The sequence below is a fragment of the Python bivittatus genome, unplaced genomic scaffold, assembly GCF_059951505.1.
Source record: "Python bivittatus isolate LINGU-HERP-01145 unplaced genomic scaffold, Pbiv_v1 ctg000340_np1212, whole genome shotgun sequence".
Lineage (NCBI taxonomy): Eukaryota > Metazoa > Chordata > Lepidosauria > Squamata > Pythonidae > Python > Python bivittatus.
In genome coordinates, this window is record NW_028277056.1 from 18965975 (window position 1) to 18990428 (window position 24454).

Below are 24454 nucleotides of genomic sequence, written 5' to 3' on the forward strand. Positions count from 1 at the left end.
ACCCCAGGGAATTGTTAACCAGCAACACAAGAATATCCCCTTCATTCATCATTCTCTGCTACACGTTGATGACGAGGTGTACTTGGGAAGGTCCCAAGCATGGACAGGAAAGTAACAACCCTCTTTCACTATTGCTCCCTAGTAGCTGGTTTTAAAATTTTCTACCTGTGATTCAATAATGTATAAAGGGTCCAGACTAGCACAGTTCTATACTGCAACTTCCTCTGAAGGCCATTTTTAAATCTAATGGCAGGAACTTCAGGAGTTAATCAACTAAACAAAGAACCAACCATTGCAACATAGCCCATTAAAAAAAAATCTATAAGTTTGTTTTATAGTCTATTTAGTTCCCTCGTTTGTAAATTTTCATCTTTATCCTTGTTTTCTTCTCTTCCCATTTTTTAGTTTCTGTTAAGAAGCTAATTAGACTTTGACGTTATTAAAGGCACTTTGCATCTGAAACCGATCAGTGAGGCCATGTCAGCTGGCACTTCTCTGAGATCCTTGCTCAGTTGGACAGCAGGCTATTTGCTCTAACCTTATGTTTATAGTTTCTCTGGCAATATTCGGTCTTTGTGATATTGTCTGTACCCATGCCAATATCAATATTTTGAAGTGCGATTGTATCAATTATTTTAATGAACTCGCAGAATCTTTCATTGTCGGCATTCCCATTGTCCAGGAATATTAAAACTCTGCCACAATAAGTAATCAAGATTGTCTGGCAAGTTCTTTTATTTATAAACACATGCTGTTTATTCCACAGGATTGTGTTGCCCCTTGACACTTCATGGAAGGCTTTTTCGTTATTCTTTAAAGTTATTTTATACCAGCTGTAATTAAATGGAATGTACAGCATACATTAACTTCAACAAAACACATATCCATGGGAAAATGTATTGCTTCCATGTGGATCAGCTTGACCTTAAAGTGAACTTATGCGCAGTCCCACTTACTTATTTTTCCATTAACACTTGTTGAAAAGGGTGATCTCTCTAGTATTCATTAATTTTGCCTACAGAATCAGTTTTATGCTCAATCCCAGATGGTTATAAAATTGACATTTAATTTTTCTTGTTAAAAGTGTTAAATAATAACTCAAGCAGAATATTACACATAATTTGTCCATTATATAAGTTCTCATCTCATCTGATAAAGAACTGACAAAATATAAATGATATTTATACATTTTGGGAATGAATATTTTAAAAAGTAATATTTAATTTTACCTTTTCCAGTATAATTCATATCTTAATATTCTCTCTGATCTGGCATTACATAGGGTTTTCAGGGGTGAACCAACACATTTTTGCTGCAGAATAAAAACCGAAACAATAATCTTTATCTACTGCACATAACTGAGTAATTTGTTAATCCCTTTTAACATGAATGTGATAGCCTTGACAACCATATCCAAGAATTCTGATTGTGGCTATCTGTCATCCTGATGTTCTTAGTTACTTCTCCAGCATACTTTTGATATTCACTTTGTCTTCCAGGTTTTAAGCATATTTACAAAAACTCAGTTTTGAAAGGGCTGCAATTAATTGCTGTATTTTTGTTTATATTTGTATATTTATTTATTTCACATTTACAAGTTATTGGAAACTTCCCAGAATCCTGTGGATTGGGGTGATATACAAGCAACTGGAATAAAGAAATGCATAATTACTTTTCTTCTTCAGAAACTTGAAGAACTCTAAAATCTGAGCTCTTGTAACAGTTTAACAAAGCAGGAGGGCTATCATCAGGGCACGAATGAACAAGAGGGCTTCCAAGCTATTGGAAGAACTAATCACATTTTGAAGCAACAGATATGACTCTGTAAAGAAGTATTTCATCCCTTTTCAGTTAGACCATTACATCCAAAGTTCAAAACCACACCTAGTTGCAGGAGTTGGGAGTTGGGAAAGCAAATATATTATTGATTACAGTTTTGTCTCTCTTCTGTTTTGGGATAGAACTACAGGGGAACTGTAGCCAAGCCATTCTGGGAAAAGTATTACTGGTATAGAACAATATTTGGATTAATAGCAGAAATACTACCATATTAGTTCCATTTCAGCATTTAAGAAAAATAGGTTGTTTGGATCCAAAATCTAGATGCTTCCACAAAGACTCATCCTAGTACTACATTTTCCAGCTACTGTATTCATATTTTCCTATTTTTCTGGTTCAGCTCTGAATGGGTGAGATTGCACATCATTGGCTGATTTGAGAGCTTGGTCATTTTTTTCCTCCTGGTTCCCTTATATTTATTAAAACTGGAATAAAGGGGTTTTTTTCTTCTTCTTCCCATTAATGGAAACTCTTGCTTCATTCTGGACTCAAGGTAACCTTCCCTTCCCTGAGCTTCAGCTTCCTATGTTTGGAAAGTCCCCTTCTTCTCTACTCTAGCCACCATAATAATTGTGTTACAGCTATTAGAAAAGCATTTGGTCAGCATGCTGTGCTTTCATCAGAAGAGGAAAAGAGGCTTGGCAGTTTTGTAGCTCCCCCTTAAAAACCCCTGATTAAATATGCAAAACATGAATAATATATAGGGATGGGAGGAGGAGCTTAACATTTATTTCCACTTTGCATAGAATGGAGACAAAGGATCCTCAGGAGCTCAGGACAAGTCTTTGGATTGAATACTAATCCTTTCACTTTCCTACTCATCAACTGGAGATGTCCACTGATTTGTTAATGGGGTAAGGACTGAAGCCTGGGTGGCAGGAACCAGCATTTTTCCAACCAGAGAGAATTGTTTTGTAACTACTGAGCAGATATAGCTCCCACTCTCAAAGCCAGAAAGAAAATGGCCAAATTTCCATTGACTTGAAAAGATGGGTGAAGAAGGTAAAGAGAGAGGGATTCTGTGCTCTGCAGTAGGCAGATTTTCTGTGTACTCATATTGTTGTGTTGTGTCTACAACCTTAGTGCTAAAAATAAGATCATGCCTACAAGTTAGGTATCTGGGAGACAAGTTTTTTTTGCAGTGCCTGGTGAGACGTCTGACACATTGTGATCTCTGTGCGTTCTCTGTGTTTCAAATCAGCAGAAGTGAAGATCCTTGTAGGTTGGTTTTGAACTGCTTTGAGGAATTTGGGAGCATAAAAGATGGTGATACAGGAGCACCTAATTTCATTTGAGCACATGATATGAATGGAGGATGAACCAGAAAAAAAATATTCTGGCGACATTGGGAGAAGTAAAAGGAAGCAAGACAAAGAGATGAGCAGGATCAAAGAAATTAACGGAGTATTTGTGGTGGGACTGCAAATTATTGCTGAGGATAGCTCAGGAAGGTGAGCATTTGTCCAAGCAGCCACCAGATGTCCAGTCTGATTCACCTAACTAATGACATTTGAAACCTGTATAAATGATTGTATAATAAGAGCCTTATCTGGAAGTTTTCTTAACCATATTTATTATAAACTCGTCATTAGATCTACTATAAATATGGTTGAGTCCATGGATTTCTCCACATGTATAACATAATATTAACGTTCCAGTAATTCTATAATATATGAAAGAAAGAGAACCCTAAAATGTGAGTAGCAGAGATAGATGATAGATAGATGATAGCTAGCTAGCTAGCTAGCTAGACTCACTCACTCACTCACAATCAGTTGGAGATGGAGTGGTCTTCTGGCATCTCAGCTCAGAAATGAAAGCAGGTGGGTCAGTGTGGTCTAAACAGATCTCTCTCAATCGGCATGCACAGTTGAGCCAGCTTTCCACAAGTTGCTGCACCTCCCAGAATTCAGCCCTCATGGCGCCTGTGGGATTTGAAACACAGTACATTCCAAGAGTACCTGGTTAAGGAAGGCTAGCTTAAGCTGATCCTTACCTTTCATAATTTCTCCATCCATTTCCTTTGAGATAATGAGTTGCACCAACAAACCAGTTTGTCATTTAGAATATAGTTAGTGATATAAATGAAAACTTCACGCTTCAAGAAACTCTATTGTCTGCTTATGCTGATCACTGTAGTAGATCATCAAAAGAACATGGCTGATTGCTTACTCTGCAGCTTTCTACAATGTGATCATGTCCCATATATCACTACAACACCTGTTATTTTACCTCTTGGAAATAATTCTTAGAAGATAATCTGTGGTAGCTTTCTGCCTGCCTTGAACAGTTATAATTTGACCAGATGACATTCAGACAAGCTCCTTCTTGTCTTGTTTGTGGTTCCCAACTGCCAGATTAACCACATCCTGCTTGCCATGCCAAGAACAAATGTTGTAACCTATTACCTATTACTTTCTCATTATCCTCTTCCCTGCTTCCCTAGGATGTAATATTCTTTCTGTAATATTCTTTCTTTCATACTAGAGAGAGAAATGAACTCTCTAGACAATAAATATGCTGTTCTTGCATAATAAAAATTGGAATGCTCCAGCAGATTTTGACATACATACACAAGATTTTGATCCAGGTCAGTTTGTACAACATGAACAGTTAGAACCACAAAAGATTAATAGACAAAGCCACAGAGTACAGAGAATGTTGAGCAGAACGATGCAGCAAAGGTCAGTGGTGGAATGCAGTGGAGTGCTGATCTTACATTGGACAATACTGTTTACTCATATGTGCAGGCAGACAGCTGTTACACCCAAACCATGCCAGAATCTAAGCCCCAGTTTCATTAGACACAAAACAATTGGAAAAGTTTGAGATAGAATTTCAGAGTAAAATATTTCTATCTTTATTTCATTTAGAAAATAATGTTTTGACAAAGAAGAAGAGGCTATGTCATTATGGAGTCTCAGAATCAAAGATTTGGATGGGGCCTTTCAGGCCACTGAATGGACCCTTTCGTTCAGTCCAGGAATCCAAATTAAAGCATCCTTGAATGATGTCTGCGTAACTACTTTAACGATCCCAGTGTAAGGGCTGAAGACAGTGAGATGGGAATCAATAATTCTCAGGACAGACACAACTGTTATGTAGCACTCATCTGGTATTCCACCCTCTCAAGTTCAGGAATAGAATGGCCAAGTGTCTGTTGCCTAAAAAAAGGAAAAGGTCTAAAATTTAAAAGCTAGGACAAGCAGGCAGGGAGACAGACAGACATATGTGTGTGTGTATGTGTATGTGTGTGTGTATCTAGATTTCTGCATTTTGTAATAGATATACCTTCTACTGCATGTATATAGGACTTCTTGTCTACTTGTCTAGACAGGTCTGAGAATCTGTAATGCTTCAGTTGTGAGCTAGTTACAGAATGTGGGACTGAATATCTGGAGAGCAGAGATTTATAGTAGCCTCTGGAATGAAATCTGACAGCAATGGTTATGTTAGGCCAGCTAGACCATTATACAAATGGAGAGGAAAATCAATAATATCCCAATATAAAAGAATTTATTTATTCTCCTGTTTGATAGGGAAAATTTTCCATTTTACATGTCTTGGCTCAAACACTTGATAACCCCCTTCATAAGTGCCCGGGTAGGCTGGTGAAGAATAATCTCCTCTTATTGGTTCATTTGGGTCCAGGAATCTCCAAAAAAGTTGCCAATTTCTGTTCTATAGCTATGGCTCTTTGGGGGTTACTGTTCAGTCTTGTTCCAGAAAACCGGACAAGGAACAATGAGTGAATGTAATGAATACCTGATTGCATGTTACAACAAGGAGTAAGCATCTGAAAAATAATGTATTGAATATCAAAAGTTATAGTTAGGGTTTGTAATAATTGACAGAGAAAACAGAGCAAACATTTATAAATTATACATAAATGGCAAGAAACTAGAGCAAGTTGATGAACTGTGTCCCTTGGTAGCACGTTGAGTAGGATGGGCATATGGATGTATAAATGCTGGCAGAAAGACAGTGATCTGTTGCAATGAATGAATGCTTGTTGTTTGTTGAATGTTTGCTGAAAAAACGAGAATGACTTGTGAAAAGTGTTTCTGCCACATTGATATATGGAAGGGAGAGTTGAGTACAGGTAAAACTCGAAAAATTAGAATATCGTGCAATGTTCATTTATGTCAGTAAGGCAACTCAAAAGGTGAAACCAATATATGAGATAGACGCATTACATGCAAAGCGAGATATGTCAAGCCTTACTTTGGTATAATTGTGATGATTATGGCATACAGCTTATGAAAACCCCAAATTCACAATCTCAGAAAATTAGAATAGTGTGAAAAGGTTCAATATTCTAGGCTCAAAGTGACCCACTCTAATCAGCTAATGAATCCATCACCTGCAAAGGGTTCCTGAGCCTTTAAATGGTCTCTCAGGCTAGTTTAGTAGGAATCACAAGCATGGGAAAGACTGCTGACCTGACAGTTGTGCAGGAAACCATCATTGACACCCTCCATAAGGAGGGAAAGCCCCAAAAGGTAATTGCAAAAGAAGTTGGATGTTCCCAAAGTGCTGTATCAAAGCACATCAATAGAAGGTTATGTGGAAGGGAAAAGGTGCACAAGCAGCAGGGATGACCGCAGCCTGGAGAGGATTGTCAGGAAAAGGCCATTCAAAAGTGTTGGGGACTTTCACAAGGAGTGGACTGAGGCTGGAGTTAGTGCATCAAGAGGCACCACACACAGACGGATCCTGGACATGGGCTTCAAATGTCGTATTCCTCTTGTCAAGCCACTCCTGAACAACAAACAACGTCAGAAGCATCTTACCTGGGCTACAGAAAAAAAGAACTGGTCTGTTCCCCAGTGGTCCAAAGTCCTCTTTTCTGATGAGAGCAACTTTTGCATCTCATTTGGGAACCAAGGACCCAGAGTCTGGAGGAAGAATGGAGAGGCACACAATGCACGATGCTTGAAGTCCAGTGTGAAGTTTCCACAGTCTGTGTTGATTTGGGGAGCCATGTCATCTGCTGGTGTTGGTCCACTGTGCTTCATGAAGTCCAGGGTCAACGCAGCCATCTACCAGGAGGTTTTGGAGCACTTCATGCTTCCTTCCACAGACAAGCTTTATGGGGATGCTGACTTCATTTTCCAGCAGGACTTGGCACCTGCCACACTGCCAAAAGTACCAAAACCTGGTTCAATGACCATGGGATTACTGTGCTTGATTGGCCAGCAAACTCGCCTGACCTGAACCCCATAGAGAATCTATGGGGCATTGCCAAGAGAAAGATGAGGGACATGAGACCGAACAATGCAGCGGAGCTGAAGGCCGCTATTGAAGCATCCTGGTCTTCCATAATACCTCAGCAGTGCCACAGGCTGATAGCATCCATGCCACGCCGCATTGCGGCAGTCATTGCTGCAAAAGGGGCCCAAACCAAGTACTGAATACATATGCATGCTTATACTTTGTAGAGGTCCGATATTGTTCTATTTCCAATCCTTGTGTTATTGATGTCATGTAATATTCTAATTTTCTGAGATTGTGAATTTGGGGTTTTCATAAGCTGTACGCCATAATCATCACAATTATATCAAAGTAAGGCTTGACATATCTCGCTTTGCATGTAATGCGTCTATCTCATATATTGGTTTCACCTTTTGAGTTGCCTTACTGACATAAATGAACATTTGCACGATATTCTAATTTTTCGAGTTTCACCTGTATGTCAAGAAGAATATAAAAGTCAGTTGAACACAATGGGAATGAAGTATTTAAGAAGTGTGCATGGTAAAACAAAAAGATATAAGATCAGGAATTAACGGGTGCTGAATGAATGCAGAGTGAATACAAAAGTGATCAATATAAAGGCGGTAAGGATGATTTGATGATATAGAGACGATGAACGAAGACTGAACTGTAAAACAAATGGATAAAGAAAGAAAGAATGGGTCAGGAAAAAGAGGAAGACCAAGAATGTTGTGGTTGAAGAGTTGAATAGTTTCTGAAATTAAAGAATAGCCCGTGTATGAAGTATGGATCTGTATGGATGTGATGCAAACAAGGATGTTTTCCAAGTATAGAAAGGTATGGAGGGATATTGTGAATGTTGTTGATGTAAACTAGTTTTAGTTATGTTTTCTTTTTCTTATCTCATATTTTTAATGTTTCGAGCTTATTTATTTCTTACTGTCTGCACCTGGCATAATATTGCTGCTCTCGAAAGAGAATAGTCTGATGAATATACACGCACACATGTGGCTAATAGCTATCCTGCAGACCTCTACCAGAAAAGAGAAGTTATCTAAAATTATACCTGCAGAATGCAGGTGGTTTAAAACATGGAGGAGGAAAGGAACTGTTCCCTCATTAAATCCCATCGTTGTCTAAAAAGTCATCTTGCCCATAGTATCTCATTAAAAAGGAGAGAACATTCTAGAAAAGCAGAAGTAGAATATAGCTCCATCTGAAACCTTGAAATTCCTGTTAGTTTGGATGGCAAATAGCACAAGCCAGACTTGGAACACACTGTTGCATTATGTCATATTCCTCTTTAGCATTCTAGTCAATCAGGCATGGTTTCTTTCAGGATAGTCCCATCTGTAACCCTGCAATGCCTTTCTCCCATTGCAAGCCTGTTAATCCCCCCACCCCCTTCTATGAGGATGATATGCTTTAGCTATATGAGAACTGACACTCAGAAAATTAGTTTGTTCTTGATATAGATGGATGAACCAATTACCTGTGTCAGTACAAAATGGTATCCTATGGAAAGTGGGAACTGCTGCCAGAAACTGCAAAGGTGGAAATTTTGCAGCAGAAGCAGAAGATGACACATGCCATCTGCTCCCAGCTAGATGGAAAGATGATGTTTTTGGCCTGGGCTGTAACTTTCCATGATGTGGTACCACAGAGAGAAATGTGTGAACATTCATGTACATTTTATGTCAACTGATGCCACAGTGGTTCTCAGGGCAGCTAACACAGTCAGGGACAGCCAGGGAGCCAGGGGACAGGTAAAGGTAAATAAATAATCTAAGTGCATCTTAACAGAGCCAGGTTGACAAGCACTTTTTCTTTCCCAACAGAAAGAATGCCTAGAAATCTATATACTGCTAAAACTCTCGTGTCTGTAACTTTCAACTGGGTGAAACGGTGCATCATGGGGCAACAATTTTTGAATGGTGCCTCAAATGGGCTGAACATTCATGTACATTTTATGTCAACTGATGCCACAGTGGTTCTCAGGGCAGCTAACACAGTCAGGGACAGCCAGGGAGCCAGGGGGCAGGTAAAGGTAAATAAATAACCCAAGGTGCCTCAAATGGGCTGACTTACAGAATGCGTCCAAAATCCAGGATCCGTGACTCCCACAGGACTGATATTCGGGAAATTTGTGGCTGCTTCAGCACTGCTGTGCTACTGCACCGCCATGGTCAGCCCAGGTCACATGATCATCATGGGCATATCCCTGACCTATTTCCCACCTCCCTCTGTCCCCTGCGCCCAATTGGCTGGCAGCAAGGCCTGACAGGTGAGCGGCAATTGGCTGGTTTGGAAACGAAGTCAAAATCTGAAATCTTTTAATGGCTGTAGGCACTGAGGGAAGGATAAGGGAGCAACTTGGATGCTTGCTGGTGAGGTAAGGCTAACTGGGGGGTCCCTGTGGTCAATGGGTGAGTCCTCTTCCTCCGAGGGAGGGGCCCTTGGGCACACACCAGAATGGGGAGTGGGGGTGCAGTTTCCCATATGGTCTGCAGCTCCTTTTGTTCCACATCCCCTCAGCAAACTGGCAGGCAGTTCCATGGGAGAGCTGAGGAGGAGGAGGCAGCTTCACTGGGGCTCTCCTGAGGGTCATGAGGGGAAGGCAAATGGTGCAAGCCTATATTATATGTGGAAAGGAAGGAAGGACGGATGGACGCTCCCTGCAAGCTTCCTACAAGCAAAGTCAATGGGGAAGCCAGCAGCAAGTCACAAGTCGCTCACACTCCCACAGCTTTTTTGCCCTTGGTCGTTCTGTTTCTCTGTTTAGGTAAGGAAATATTTCTGAAACAATGACCTAATGGGTCACAGGTTGTCTAATTGATTCTAAATATGCTGGAAGTGGTTAAGGCAGTGTTTCTCAACCTTGGCAACTTCAAGATGTGTGGACTTCAACTCCCAGAATTCCTCAGCCAGCGGGATTCTGGGAGTTGCAGTCCACACATCTTCAATGTCGCTAAAGTTGAGAAACACTGGGTTAAGGTGTTGGAGGACTTGGACTGAGGAAACTCAGAATTTCAGCCATGGAAGCTTACTAAGTAACTTTGGGCCACTTATTCTATCTCAGCTCCTACCTCACAGAGTTGTTGTTAGGATAAAATGAAGGAATTTCATGTTAAAGCCTTGAGCTCCTGGAGGGAAGGCAGGATATAAATCTAATAAAGTTAAATACTGTAATACATGGCTTGCTATTATATCTGCAGAAATCACATTGCTTCAAGCTACAGGGACAGGATTTACAGTTGTACTAAGCTATAATGTGGTTGCTTTGGTTTTATTTTTGTTTATTTATAGGCTGCCCGACTCCTAAATGACTCTGGGTGGCTCACAACTAGAAACCAAAAGATATATAAAATCATATAAAAGGTTTTGACTTAAAGCAGTATGTGAATTCAGCCATTGGGTTTTATAAATCATGATTTGTGGCTTAGTTATGTGTGAACACAGCACATGGTGGCTTCTTTTCTGAGACATGGTGAAAAAATTGGAGCACAGTGCAGTGTAGAAACCCAGCCAATAAATCATTGCTTATGCGGCCTAGAAACTCATGTTGTTAAGTTTGCACCTTCCCCCAAGCCCAAACCATGCAAGCTACCTTGTGCCTTTGGCATGATGTGGTGTGTGAACCAAGCCAATGTCATCTGTTAATAAGCCTCTCCCAAACCATTACCAGACAGTTATGGAAAAAGAAGTCCAATATATATGATGGGGAAAACAATGCTCAAGTCTGGATCTTGATCAAAAGATACTGTAAAGACACTGCCGCCAAGTGAAAAAATGCCACTTCCAGCCATCCCCTTCCAAGGATGCTGTGTTTATTATGGGTGTGACTTAAGTCCTTCTTGCATTCCTCTTCCTGAATGCAGAAAATCCTGTTTGACCCCACTTTAATTGACTACAGTAGAGTCAGATAGAAGGATCTTCCTTGGAGCCTCTTGATTATAAGCATAATAATAAGGGGAAAGCAGGTGGAGGGAGAAGTTTCCTTTCTGATGCCTTTGATGTGCTCAGAGGTTGAATTGTTATTACAGTGTTACTGGACTGGGAGAATCACTAAACGTAATAAAAGTGACCTCTGTTTTGAAGCTGGGTATTGGCCATTAAGATGGGAAACACAGAGGCGTATTGTCTCACTGCCATAGCAAGAATGACTGTGCTCCAGGTCCAAACCTGCTTTAATAAACAGCCTTTGAACAGCAACTTAAATTATTCATGGTAATTTCAGTGAATTTTTATGATAAATTAATTTTATTTTTAGCATGGGGTGGTTGCTACTAATGTGCTATTCTCAGCATTAAGGTAAACCAGCGTCTGTCATTAGACTAAAATCCACCAAGAACTGCTTTCCTCTTTCAATAGGATGTATAGAGGGACTCCGTATCAGTTGAACTATATTGTTTCCCTTATCCCTAGTTTCTTACTATAAAGTGAGTAGTAAGGGCATGGATGCACTAGGAAACCAGGGTTGAAACCAGGGCATAGTTAGTAGCTTTGGAAGGAAACATATATTAGGCTATAATCTTAAACAGTTTGCCAGGAATTGTGGGAAGAGATTTATTAGTCTATGGTGGCAAAAAAAAAAAAAAAATCAGGAGTCTTGTAGCTGTACTGGTCTACCACCGTAATAAATAAAATTGAGTCTTGTAGCACCGTTTCCCACTAACAGATCTCATTAGAAGACATAGCTTTGATGAGCTGCAGCTTACTTCATCAGATGTATCTGTTAGTTGGAAAAGATATGACCAGAGCCCTTCTGATAGTTTGCCAGGAAGTAAACCTAAATTTACAAGGTAGAGCTTACGTCTGGATAAATACACCTAAATTTGTTGTGCGATTCTGGCTGCATTGCATGGCTTGTAACTTCCCTTCACTCAAGGGTTATACCATGTATGGTGAGATAGCATGTGTATAGCAAGTATAGCATGTTGTACAGACTGGGAAAAAAATTGACACATAATGCAAAATGTGTACAAACTACCTACATTTAGGAAATAGACGCAAAAAAGCATATACATTTTAATGTGGACTTTTTTTTCTTAAAGTTGTGTAGAAAAGAATGGATTAGAAGTAAAATTTGATAAACGAAAAACTAACAGCTGTTAAGGAATTAAGAAACTCTTCCTTCAACCTCTTTCTGATTCCAGTTTAAAGTTATATTGTTCTGGGTTGTTCTAACCTTGCAGAAATCAAGGTGCTCTGAGAATGGGCATATTTACTTGATGGGCTTCATATGTCAAGCAACACTCATATGTCAAGCTGGCACTTCTTGCCCTATCCTCCAGTTCATGCTTAAATGCAACCTCTTCATATTGTTTATGGTATTCCTCCATGTTTCCCTGTTTGCCATGCTGGCCTTAAGTTATCTGCTGGAAAACAACTGATGTGGGCCACAAGTGCTGCATTTCGGTTCCTTTGCAAGCCAGCTGACTGTGCTACAGCAGAAACTGGGAAAGATGGGCTGAGCTCATTATCAAGAAGAGTCCTGATCAAAGATGTCCTCTACAAACTGCACAAAAATGTTAGAATTTACGTAGTGACTTCATGATGTAAACTTCAGCCTTTTGTTCTTGTATCCTGGTATCAGTGCAAATATATAAGTCATGGGGTTTGCATTAGGACATCACATTGTAACTTTCATCATTTGCCCCCACCCTTACCCAGCAGGCCCTAAGTGGCCCTCTTAGTGACAGAAGGTACAACCTTCCTTTGGAAAATTTGCCATCATCATTTCAGCTATTCTCTGAAAAACACCCCGCCCAAATAAAACTCAAAATGGGGAACAGAGCCATTTGCTACAGCTTCATCTGACTAATTGTGGGGAGCAGGTTGTCACTGCAATCTCTTACTGAACAAGAATCTTTGACTGGAACTGCCTAAAACAGACAAAATTGTCTATCCCTACTGATCCTTCCTTCAAGTACTTTCAGGTAAAATTCTAGCATCGCAGAAATCCTGTGAGGTTCTTGAAGATGAGCGAGTGAATTTGCTTAAGGCTTTGTTGGTTCATAGCTGAGACCACTCAATTCATGTAATTCAGGGGCACAGATAATCAAGTCTATTTGCATCACACTCCTTCTCTTTATTCCATATTAGGACTGGGCCCAATTTTCATTTCTGTAAGATTTTCAAAGGGTGTGGAAACAACCCACAAAACAAGATCCTATTTACCATTGTTTCACAACTGTATGGTGCCAGAGCATTTGACACCTCTGGAATCTGCTATGAGAGTACAAGTATTCTCCTGAGGCCTTGCAGGTAGAGGACCTTGCTGAAAACTGGTGGTGGAAGTCTTAACAGTGGTAAGGAAGGAAGGGGCAGACAAGTGGGGAGAGGGCATGAAGAGCATGGACCTTAAAGTTAACTACCAAAGGTCATGGATAACTACATCCATGCCAAGAGTTACCTAGCTTTTTCCATAGAGCTTATCCAACAGACACTGCACCAAAGAATCATTGGTTTGGTTTGGGCTTAGCCTGTTATGCGAACCTAGCCAAACAGGGCTCATGGTTGGGTTCATCCATCCTACTAAGCTATGGTTTGCTTTACTGTGGTTTCATGAGTGAGACACAATTGGCTTGGTTCTCAAAGCAAGGCTCAGACACCGAAGAGCTTACAGCAACCTAAGAATCTAGCCAAGATTTGATCACTTGTACAGTCTAATCCTATGGCAATGACTCCCTGCCGAGTTCAGTGGGAATTACTTCAAATAAATGTGCACGGGATGGCTGACTCACATTTAGTTCCTGTCATACATGATCTGACAGCGGGGTGCACAAGGCGTTTGTTTTTCGTCTTTGACATTTTCTTCTCTTAGCGCTTGATCTGTTTGTGGGGATGAATGAGATGCTCCTATTCTCCCAGGGTTTTAAAAAATGTCTGTGACAGAGTTGCCAGCAGGGGTGTTCTCTGGGTCTGGGCAGGCCATCCGTACCCGCTGGGCCTGCCTGCAGAATCCCCTGCTGGCAATGACAAAGAATGAAACACTGTGTTCTTTTGGCTTTGAATATTCTGAACCGATTCATAGAGAACACATATTATTATAAGTGTACCGGGGGGGGGGGGATAACCCATTCAAAAATCATTAATTAAGACAATTTAAGTGCTTTTCAAATAGTTGTGCCTGCTATTTGGACAGCATATAGGTCCTTCCCCATACTGCAATCACAGGTGCTACATTTTCACTTCAGATTGTTCCATTATCTTGAGCAACCTCTGGCATAAAAAAGGAACAAATGGTGCAAATTCACTTGCTTAATTTACACAAGTGGTGAGGATGGGATCACACATAGCAACTAGTGGATTGGATGTAGACTTTCATCAATGGCAGTAAAGGATTCCGTCCAGCCTATAGCATAGGGAGGGTTCACAGACAGCCTTTCTTTCACAGCCAGCTCAACTCCACTAATATGCCTTCTAACTGTGTCTGAAATTTTCTTAATTAAAAATATACAGCAGATAATCCTTCTCTAGTCTTTCTCCATGTACTGAACTATATCAATACCTGGCTCAGGACTTCTGAGCATATCTGTGGGACCATCTTCTCTCCTTGGTTTCTGCCCATCCAATAAGACCTAGTAGGGAAGGCAACCTCTGAGTCCCATCCTTGAGGGATTGCCCTTCTCCTTGGAATAATGCTCCATCCAGTATTAGGTCAGCACCAATCCTGTTGATGTTTAAGAAAGCTGCCAAGATCTAACTATTACAGAAAGCCTTTTGGGGTTGACAGTATGACAGGTCCCCTCCCTGCAGGAGGTGTACAAAAAATATGATGTTGGTTAGGATAAGCAAACATCTCCCTCCCCAAGTATGTTTTGGGGGTGGAAAATAATATACCCCATCAGACCAACCATTAAACACTCAGCCAGCACCAGGAATATTAATAAAACTGAGAGAAGATACTAGGAAGTAAATATAAGCTCTGGGAAGCAAGGCCAATAGAAGATAAACTCATATAACTCCCTAGAAAGTAACTATGCTTGTGGAATACTGTCTCTGTGGTCTCCCAATAAACCATTGCTTTTGTAGTTCTGCCCCATTGTGTATCGTGTGAGATCTAAAAATGAACTGAAAGAAATGACTCTTTTGTCAAAAATTTAATGGAAAGCTTCCCAGTGAGCTCCAGATCCCAGAGAGCCAAGATGGACAGTTTGGAGGTGTTGGTCAGAAGCCTGTTCACCTTTTAAAACCTCTTTTAAGAGCCTCAGGCTATAGAAGAGGTACACAGTTGCTGTTTCCTGTTTCTATTAACAGGAATGAGATAAAGCCCTGCTGTTGATGTTATTAGCAGAATATCCCTAAGTGCATCTTTTGAATTTTCCCATAGAAATTAATGGAAGATGGAGAAATTACTTATAAAGTTCATTGAAATGTGACTTAATCTACATTCTGGATCAAATTCTGGTCAGAACGCCAGAAAGAATATTAAAACTGCAGCTACATGCAGTTCTGTCCCCAGATGCTCGGTCTATGTGTTTGCAATGTTTCCGTTGTACCTGAAAACAATCAGTATGGACCATGGCAACATATTTCACTCCCTAGTTCTTACAGAGCCCTTCATTGATGGTTCTGATCTTTTATCTTTTCTGATCCATTACATTTCACTTTGAATGACACAGAGGAGAATGTTCCCCTGTCCTTATAAATAGAGTTCCAGCAAGAGTTCTGAGTTGTTTTCAGTCCCAGCCACTAAAAGCAAATAATCGGCTGTTTCCCCCTCAGTGACAACTGTAACAGTGGTTGGAGATCACTCACAATACCCCTGCAAACAAGCAAGTATTATGTTATTCTTAGGAATCATGGCTTGGCTTACTACTTGAAAAATACAGTATGACTGACTGCAATGTGGACGCTGTTGCTATTAAATAAATCTATGGTTTTTGAACATGCCTGTCATTACATGTGCAACACAATACTGAAAGAAATTGAAAAAATAACCACTTCTTTTATACCATATTTATCTTATCTATCCTGCTCACTATTATCTATATGAATAATATAGCTCATAGGAATGTCGGGGAGGGGGGTGTCAAAAAAATCAAGATGGTGTCTGTGACCATGCAGTCAGAGGCCTGCCTCCTTTTCTGTGTGTGCTACATATAAAAAGGGGCAGGGCTTTGATTTACTATTGTGGATGCCATCCTGACCCTGAATGCTTAACTCAAGAGATACGGGTAGTCCCCAATTTAAGAACAAGTTCCATTCCCAAGGTCTGTCCTTAAGTTGAATTTCTATGTAAGCCGGAACAGTTTTATTGTGTAATACTGTATAAGTAGTATTGTGTAATGAACTCAAACCATTGTGTATTTAATTTAAATCATTGTGTATTTAACTTGAATTTTGCTACAATAGGTTCTGTTCTTAACTATGGGTCATCTGTAACCCGGGCATTCTTAACCCAGGGATTGCATCTATTGTTTAATATTGATATAACATATTTAGTCACTTGATGATAATCAAGCAGCCTAGCACATGGCTCTTAGAACCAATAAATATGTTTCATTCTTTCTCTACAGCTTTTCAAAAGCTAGGTTTATATAACACACTAGGCCCAAAAAATTGATGAAGAAATGTCCTGTCATGCACCAAATATAGACCAATAAGTAAATTGAAGCTTAATGTATTGTCCTGGCAACCCTTCGAGGTAGACCAGACTAGGAAACCAAAGTCATGAATACTAATACTACTCTTATTATAGGGTTACAGTAACAGAATCTTGCAAGCCTGAATGTGTCTCCCCCCTCCCTGCCTTTATCCTAAAGAGAACTAGGGAGGGTCAAGTCTGAGACATTTTCTCAAATTACATTTCTGTCTCAGACTCAGATTTCTCTTGTCTGGTCATTGTCTTGTTGCGGCTCTTCCTCCTGTTCCTCATGGTTATTCTCACAGCCCTTTACATCCCCAAACCTAAATTACTTACCATTCTGAGATTGCATTAATCAGATTTTGTAACCTGTTGCAAATCAAGGTTACAAATCTACTTTGCACAAGCCCCTGATGGCGGTCTTTTGAGTTGAGATAACATGGTAAGCTAAAGCTTCAGTTAAAATGCAGCACATGAAGAAGAGCTAGATCAAATGATGATGCTAATCATGCTTTCTAGCTCAGTGCAGCATGTAAACACAGCCAAAATCTTATGACACCATTGCTGTCTCTTAGTTTCGTCTTTGTTGAAATTCATCATTAGTTTTACATAGTCTTATATCTTTTGAATATTCCTTCTTTATAATGTATCATCTGTATATGATGAATCTTCCAACAGTTAATGCTTGGTAATATTAGCTCAAGATCCTGTTCCATGTCCCACAAATTTCCATCTCATTGACAGCTAGCTGTAGGTGGTCAGAACTTGGTTACCCAAGCAACATCTGTGTTATTTTTCCTAAACAAGTCAGATCTTTAGAGTTCAAGAAAAGTCAGGCAAAATATTTTTAGAAAAATTAAAAGAATTAAAAGAATGGTGTGCACTCAAACATTTAATGTGAAACAATGTAAACATCTGATCCATTATGAAAATCCCATATTACTAAAGAGAACATGTAATTTTCCATACACTGTTGGACTACAACTCCCATCTCCCATTATCATTAGGCATGCTGACTGAACCTAATTGGAATTCTAATCATCTAATATCTGGAGGGCCAGAGATTCCCTGCTCTGATATAAATGAGCTAGTTCTACCTCACGTCATGGCTATTTTGTTTTATAAATTTACCCTGTTATATAACTCAGCTGGTTCTGATGAAATATTGGAAATATGTAAATGCAGCAAAACACAAAATATAAACATTAAACAAGAAAAGCATAAGGAGACACATTACAACATTTAAACAAGAGGTCCATAAATCAGCTTCTTTCAGCTTGGTCAGAAATGGAATGTCCAGGGGGGCAGGTACATCTTCCCATAAGTTAATCGGTTAATTTGTTTCCCAGAAGTTTCATTAGATAATGTGTCTAATAACCATTCCAATAATCTGTGCATTCCAAAAGTTCTGTGTGTATTTTGTTGACTCACTTTTCTTTTGTCTACCTTAAATCAGGCCAATAAAGAGTGGTTTTCTAATTACATATTTGCTGAAGTTCACAATTTCAAAGGATGATGCATCGTCAGTACAACTCATTGACAAAGTATAACAAGGTATGGAGTACCTGACTGCATGGATTTGTCCTATGTTTGGAGGTAAGAGTAGTCCACTGGCTTCATGCATATCTAAACCTGTCATTCTTCTGACTGCAGTATGCCCCCTTTGTCAATTTACTCCTTTCATGTTATTTGTGATTTTTGGTTGGCATGAACCCAATCCTATTATGGAAAGGCATTAACAACTTAAAAGATTTAGCGACATGAAACAGTAAGGCAGGACCTAGTCGCACAAGAGCAAGGAATTGCTGAGAGCTCTGGCAGAGCTACAGAGATGAATGCTTAAATATCTCCATACTATATCCCCATTCTCATACACAAGGGTTTAGGGCAGTGCTGTCCAAACTTGGCCACTTTAAGATGAGTGGACTTCAACTCCCAGAATTCCCCAGCCAGCATGGCTGGCTGGGGAATTCTGGGAGTTGAAGTCCAGTCATCTTAAAGTGGCCAAGTTTGGACAACACTGGTTTAGGGTTTTATTCAAGCTTTCCATCCTCCTCTCTTCCTAAACACCACAATTATTTTGAATTAGATAAAAAGTTCTGTAACAAAAACAGGAACAGCCAGTGAAGATCATGTAAATTAAAACAAACTTTTATAGCTCAGTCATTTTTCAACAGATTTTTCTGACATTAACTTAGATCACAGTCCTCCCCAGAAAGATCCTCATTGCCAGATTTCACACTGTTAAGCAAATTATTCTTATTTTGAAATGAACAGAATGTTCAGACTGAATAATGATGGAATGGGTGAAAAAAGCTTTTGCAGATTCATAAAAAAGTGATTATCATATAATATGTGTTGATGTATCACCTACATTTGATGATGATGATGATGATGATTGACAATTTTAATCAAGCTGCAGCTAATAATGATTTTCTACTGATTATAAATAAATAATAAATACATAAATAGTGATAGCTAATCCAGGTTGCTGGATAAGTGAGTTGCTTTCAAACAGATCAGGAACACTTCTCATGAAGCAAAGTGATTGCACATAAAAGGAGGTCTTGGGATAGAGTGTGGACAAATTCCTAGACTGTGCCTTCAAATTTCCTTGGGTATTTTTTAAAGATGGGCACTGCAGCATACGCTGTATGGCTCATCAAGAACCCCCTAAAGAAATCTGCTGTCCGAGGGCTTGATGGAAGATGCTATCCCCTTATCTGCCAACTGATATCAAATTCTGAAATGGGGAGGAGCATTATCTTGTCCTTTGCATTAGGCAATGGCAAATCTTAGTCTGGCCTGAAAATGTATCTCTCAAATTCATTCTTCACATTTTTAAGTGTATACTTTAAATGACATAGGTGAAAAATGTATGCCATTTAGTCTAAGAGAGTAGAAAGGATACAGATTCAGGATCAGAAAAGATACATGAGAAAGGGAGAGAGAAAACTAACAATTCATCATCCTCCATTTTCAGAAGGACCTATTCTAGAATATTAGCCTTACTGGCCTGTCTTGCTTTTGCTCTGCCAAGTACATCCACACAGTAAGAGAGTTGTAGTTTAACACAACTTGAAGGTCAACAGGTTGGAAGAAGGTTGTAATAGGCTAAGAACACTTTGAAAAGTTATGTCACATTTGTGACATTTAGGAACATAATTCCTTGGGTTTCCAGAGGAGATATGGCAAACTGAAGATGGCTCTATGAAAGTGGAGCCAATGACAATGGCAAAGAAAAAGGAACCGGTGAATAGACCAATTCCTTGGAACCTTTCCAGATAAGGAGAGGATGGGAGATCACCCACATGTGCTCTGGATGGCTGCTTCTCCTGAGGAGACCTCAGGACAGTGGTCTTCTGCAGGTTTGAGTGCCAGGAAATGATGGGATTAGCCATCTTGCTCACAACCACAGCGGAGATTTTTAAAAGAAACTAGGCTTGCAAACCTCACTTTTGGAAATTGTTCATTAACTGTTTTTAAGCTATTAGTGTCAGGCCTAGCCCAAGGAATTCCAAGAGACAATGCAAAATCAGTTCAGCTATGTTTATTAGCTACAACCTCTAGCAAGAATCTTCCCAGATTGAAACCCCAGGTCCCAAGTCAGTCAGCCACAACAGTGTGAATTCCTCAGGGAGGTGCCAGTCTCATCCTCTTGTAGTTCCCATGCTCCTGCAGTGAGCTAAGAAAATGCTTATCTCCCTAAGCCTGGCCTTCATAATTCCATTCCATCACAATTAGAGACCTTCAGAATGACAAGTTTGAAAATGCCTTCAATCTTGAATGAAAGAATAATTTAATCATAAGCTTACAAATTTAAAGAATCTGAAATAAACAGCAAAAAGCTAAATAAGATCTTGATCTTAAAAGTTATAAATGGACTAAAAGTCCAGATAAAATTGGACTTTTGGAGTTGGTATTGAAAGTGGATTTACAACTGACAGGCCAAGAGAATGACTTAGAAAAGGATGTTTCACTGGACCTACAAAAGAAACTGGCTGAGGTTTTGAAATACAAATGAAAAACTAAGAGAATGACCTGAATAATTTTTTCCTATTCGATTTACAAAAGAGGCTTGTTAACGCCTTGAAGAACTCTGTGTGATGGGACAAAAAAGAAGAGAAATCAAATCCTATGACAATACAGTGGTACCTCTAGTTACGAACTTAATCCGTTCTGTGACTCTGGTTGCAACTCGAGTTGGTCTCAAGTCGAGGCAAATTTCCCCATAAGGTTCAATGTAAATACGGCTAATCCACCCTCCGAATTTGGTCGCATCCCGAGGTAAATTTCCCCCATAAGGCTCAATGTAAATACGGCTAAACAGTTCTGAAACATATGCATTTTATTTTTAAACCTTAAAAACCTTCCAAACGCCACAAAAACCTTCCAAACGCCACAAAACACACCACAAGCCTCACCGAACGTCTCCTTGCTACCGCGATCTCGCCCACAGGAAGCCGTGACAGCGTGGCAGCAGGGCAAATGGCCGTGGATCTGGTTCGTATCTCGAGGCGGAGTTCGCATGTCAAGGTAAATTTTTGGGGCCGGAGCTGGTCGTATCTCGAAAAATTTGTAAGGAGGGGCGTTCGTAACTAGAGGTATCACTGTATTTGAATGAACTAAAGATTAAGAAAGAAGTAAAAGGAAGGAATATAAAGTTGGTTTATTTGATCAAGGTTAAAACAAGTTATGTTGTTACTTCTGGCTACCCTTTATGGACTTTCTGCTGATACCAGGGCTGAAAAGATGATGTTTTATTGATTTGTTTGTAGATAACAGATGGGATATGGGATGAAAAGATAAATGTTTGTAATTTTAGAGAGAGTGAAGAGTTACTAAATGTATTTATACTTGTTGTGATGAAGGTTGGAAGTCACTTCTTTATATATTTCTTTTTTCTTTCTTTGTTATATTCTTACTTTTTCTTTTCTTTCTTCTTCTCTTTCTTTTTCCTTGTACTTTTACTCTTTCTCTGTATTCTTTTTTCTTTCTTTAAGCTTAGTTTGTATTAGATTTTACTATTATAATCAAAATTCTTAATAAATATATATATATTTGGAACATATATATATGGAACATAATTCTTTGACTTCTTTACTTCTGAGAGACAAAATACAAATAGATATAATTAATTAATTAATTAATTAATTAATTAATTAGAATTTCCTGCAGAAGAGCAAATTAGTTTACTTCTTTTGTTTTAACTTGCATTCTTTTGAATCTGCATCTTTAAGCACATTAAGTTGGAAAAAAAAAGATGTCCAGCCATACCAACACAGGAGGAGGCTCATTCTAGGACTGTACAAATCAAATTTCTTGAGAATGTTAGTCTTAGAAGTTCATTTCATTTTACAGTGTATACCTAATCACATAGGAGTACTTGTAGAGTTAAATATAAGGAACTTTCCCATCACTACAGTGAAACTTGTATGTACGAAAAGTGACAAAGAGATTAATGATGTTCTTGCATGTTATAATGGTGTTTATATTTAGAGATAACGAATTACTAACCTCTGGTAACAGTGTGCAGGCACCCATGACTTGTATTCTACATTTACTTAGCAACATTTGTACTGTACATACAAGTGGACATTTTGTTCGTGCCATCTCATTCTCACTATTAAGAGAGAGCAAAAGCTGCTGGCGGATCTAAGGCTGCATTTTTAAATAGCTTTTGCCTAAACAAACAAGGGTATGGCATGAGACTTTGGAGGTTTCTGTCCTTCTGCCACATGGGGCTAGAGCAGTGTTGTCCAAACTTGGCCACTTTAAGATGAGTGGACTTCAACTCCCAGAATTCATGCTGGCTGGGGAATTCTGGGAGTTGAAGTCCACTCATCTTAAAGTGGCCAAGTTTGGACAACATTGCGCTAGAGAGTATTGAGGAAGACTGCAAGACTCATGGACTAAACTTAATGTGACAGTGATAAGCCTAGGAAACAGGGAATCGAATTAACTTCCACTTCCAGAGGTGTAAGAGTTAATTTTGAAGTGCAGGAGCTCCTCATGGTATAAAAATCGCTAGAAGTCACCCTTGCATGCTCAAGATGGGTATGTGTCTCTGTGTGCATGTTTGAGAGAGAACGGTTCTGATTTCTTCGATTTATATTCAGACTAACTCAGCTTACAAAAATCTTCATAAAACCAAGCAACCAACCTACTAATAAAACATAATTAAATTACTGCATTCCTATTCATAGTTACCTGGAGATAAGTGGTGCTGAATGCAGTAGGGCTTATTTTTGACTAAATGGTCAGACAGATTTACGAAATGTCTTCAGCCAGCCGCAATAATATAATCTTTAATGTAGTTTGAAACGCAAACACTTGTGGGGAAGAGTGCTACCATTTAAACTGCTAGCATGAAGTAGGAACTCTGTTAAAGAAAATAAGTAATTGGCTGCACTGGGTTATTTTCCCTGGTTTCTTAATGCTAATCTTTCACAAACAATAACAACACTAGAAGTGAATATGTGTAGCTCAGGGTTGAACTGTGGAGTCCTTGGTGTCCTCTGAACTTGGTTGTTTTCTTGCAGATGTTTTGTTACCTGACTAGGTAACATCTTCAGTGCACTGCAGATGTTACCTAGTTGGGTAACAAAACATCTGCAAGAAAACAACCAAGTTCAGAGGACACCAAGGACTCCACAATAACAACACTTGAAAGCCTTGCTATCGCTTCATTTGCTTTCCAGAAGAGGAGAAGGCCCATGAATTGCCCTGGGCTTCCAGTAGATGATATCACCAAGCTTGTCTGAGAAAAGTTCTTAGATTCGCTCCTTCTCCATTTCAGCATGGATGCACGCACCATAGTGAAGGCCACTTCAACTAATTTTCATGTAGATTACGTTAAACAAAAATACATAGTTGCTTTGTAGTGTTTAAGATAATTAATATTCCATAAACTATAGAGGAAATTAAGGAGTACATTTGGGGCCTTCAAGCCCATTTTTTTGCAAGTCTGAAAATGTCAGTCTCATAAGGTAGACCAGACCAAGAAACAGACACCATGTGTGCCTAAAACTGCTGTTAGTTATTGGCTATTATAACAGAATCTTGCAAATCTGAATGTGGTTCTCCTCTTCTCTCTTTTAGCTTCATGTGAATTTGGGAGGTGTCTGTCTGAGATATTTCCATACCGGTCCCCCATCAACTGGGCTTCTGCAATGTTTATCTGCTATATCTTCCCTCTCTCCATCAACATCATCCACTTTTCTTTCTACAGCGAAGCGGAGCTACATGATCTGGGCTGCAGATCTTCACATGGCCCCTAGATGGCAGCACAGGTATACTGAGAACTCTTCCCAGACATCTAGTGGTCATCTATATATTTGCATTTGCAACTCACTACCCCATTTTTACCTTTTCAGTGTTGTGAACTCTAACAGCATATTATGGCATGATGGCATGGCCTGTCATTCTTAAACATAATAGCAGAATTCAGCACAGCACATTTGCTCAAGATTTACATCCAGGAAGAAGCACGTTAGCAAAAGCCTACTGTTGCTCCTACACTGTTAGATCTGAAGGGAAGCATAACAGGATAGAGCAGTGGGAATTATGGGTAAATGCAAGCAAAGGCCCTCAGCAGTGATGATGGAGAAGATGAGAGCCTACTTAGAAACAGGAGCCATACCACAGGTGCCTTTCCTGAGCATTATTTATGGCTTATAATGCTCCTCCCCCAATGTTTAATCCCAAAATAGAGCACTAGCTGGTTTCCATCTCATACCAAACCATGTTTTTAAATCATGGCTTGTTAGACAAGCTCTTTCAGCCTGATTCAGAGGTAATGCTAAG

General features: G+C 39.5%; 1 long non-coding RNA gene across 1 annotated transcript; it reads left to right on the forward strand.

Moving 5' to 3' along the window:
- The first annotated feature begins 2587 nt into the window (after positions 1 to 2587).
- Positions 2588 to 24124, forward strand: LOC148216054 (uncharacterized). The gene is made up of 3 exons (XR_015796138.1): positions 2588 to 2693; positions 18105 to 18244; positions 23750 to 24124. It is a non-coding gene; the product is annotated as an uncharacterized LOC148216054 (long non-coding RNA).
- The last annotated feature ends 330 nt before the right edge of the window (positions 24125 to 24454 follow it).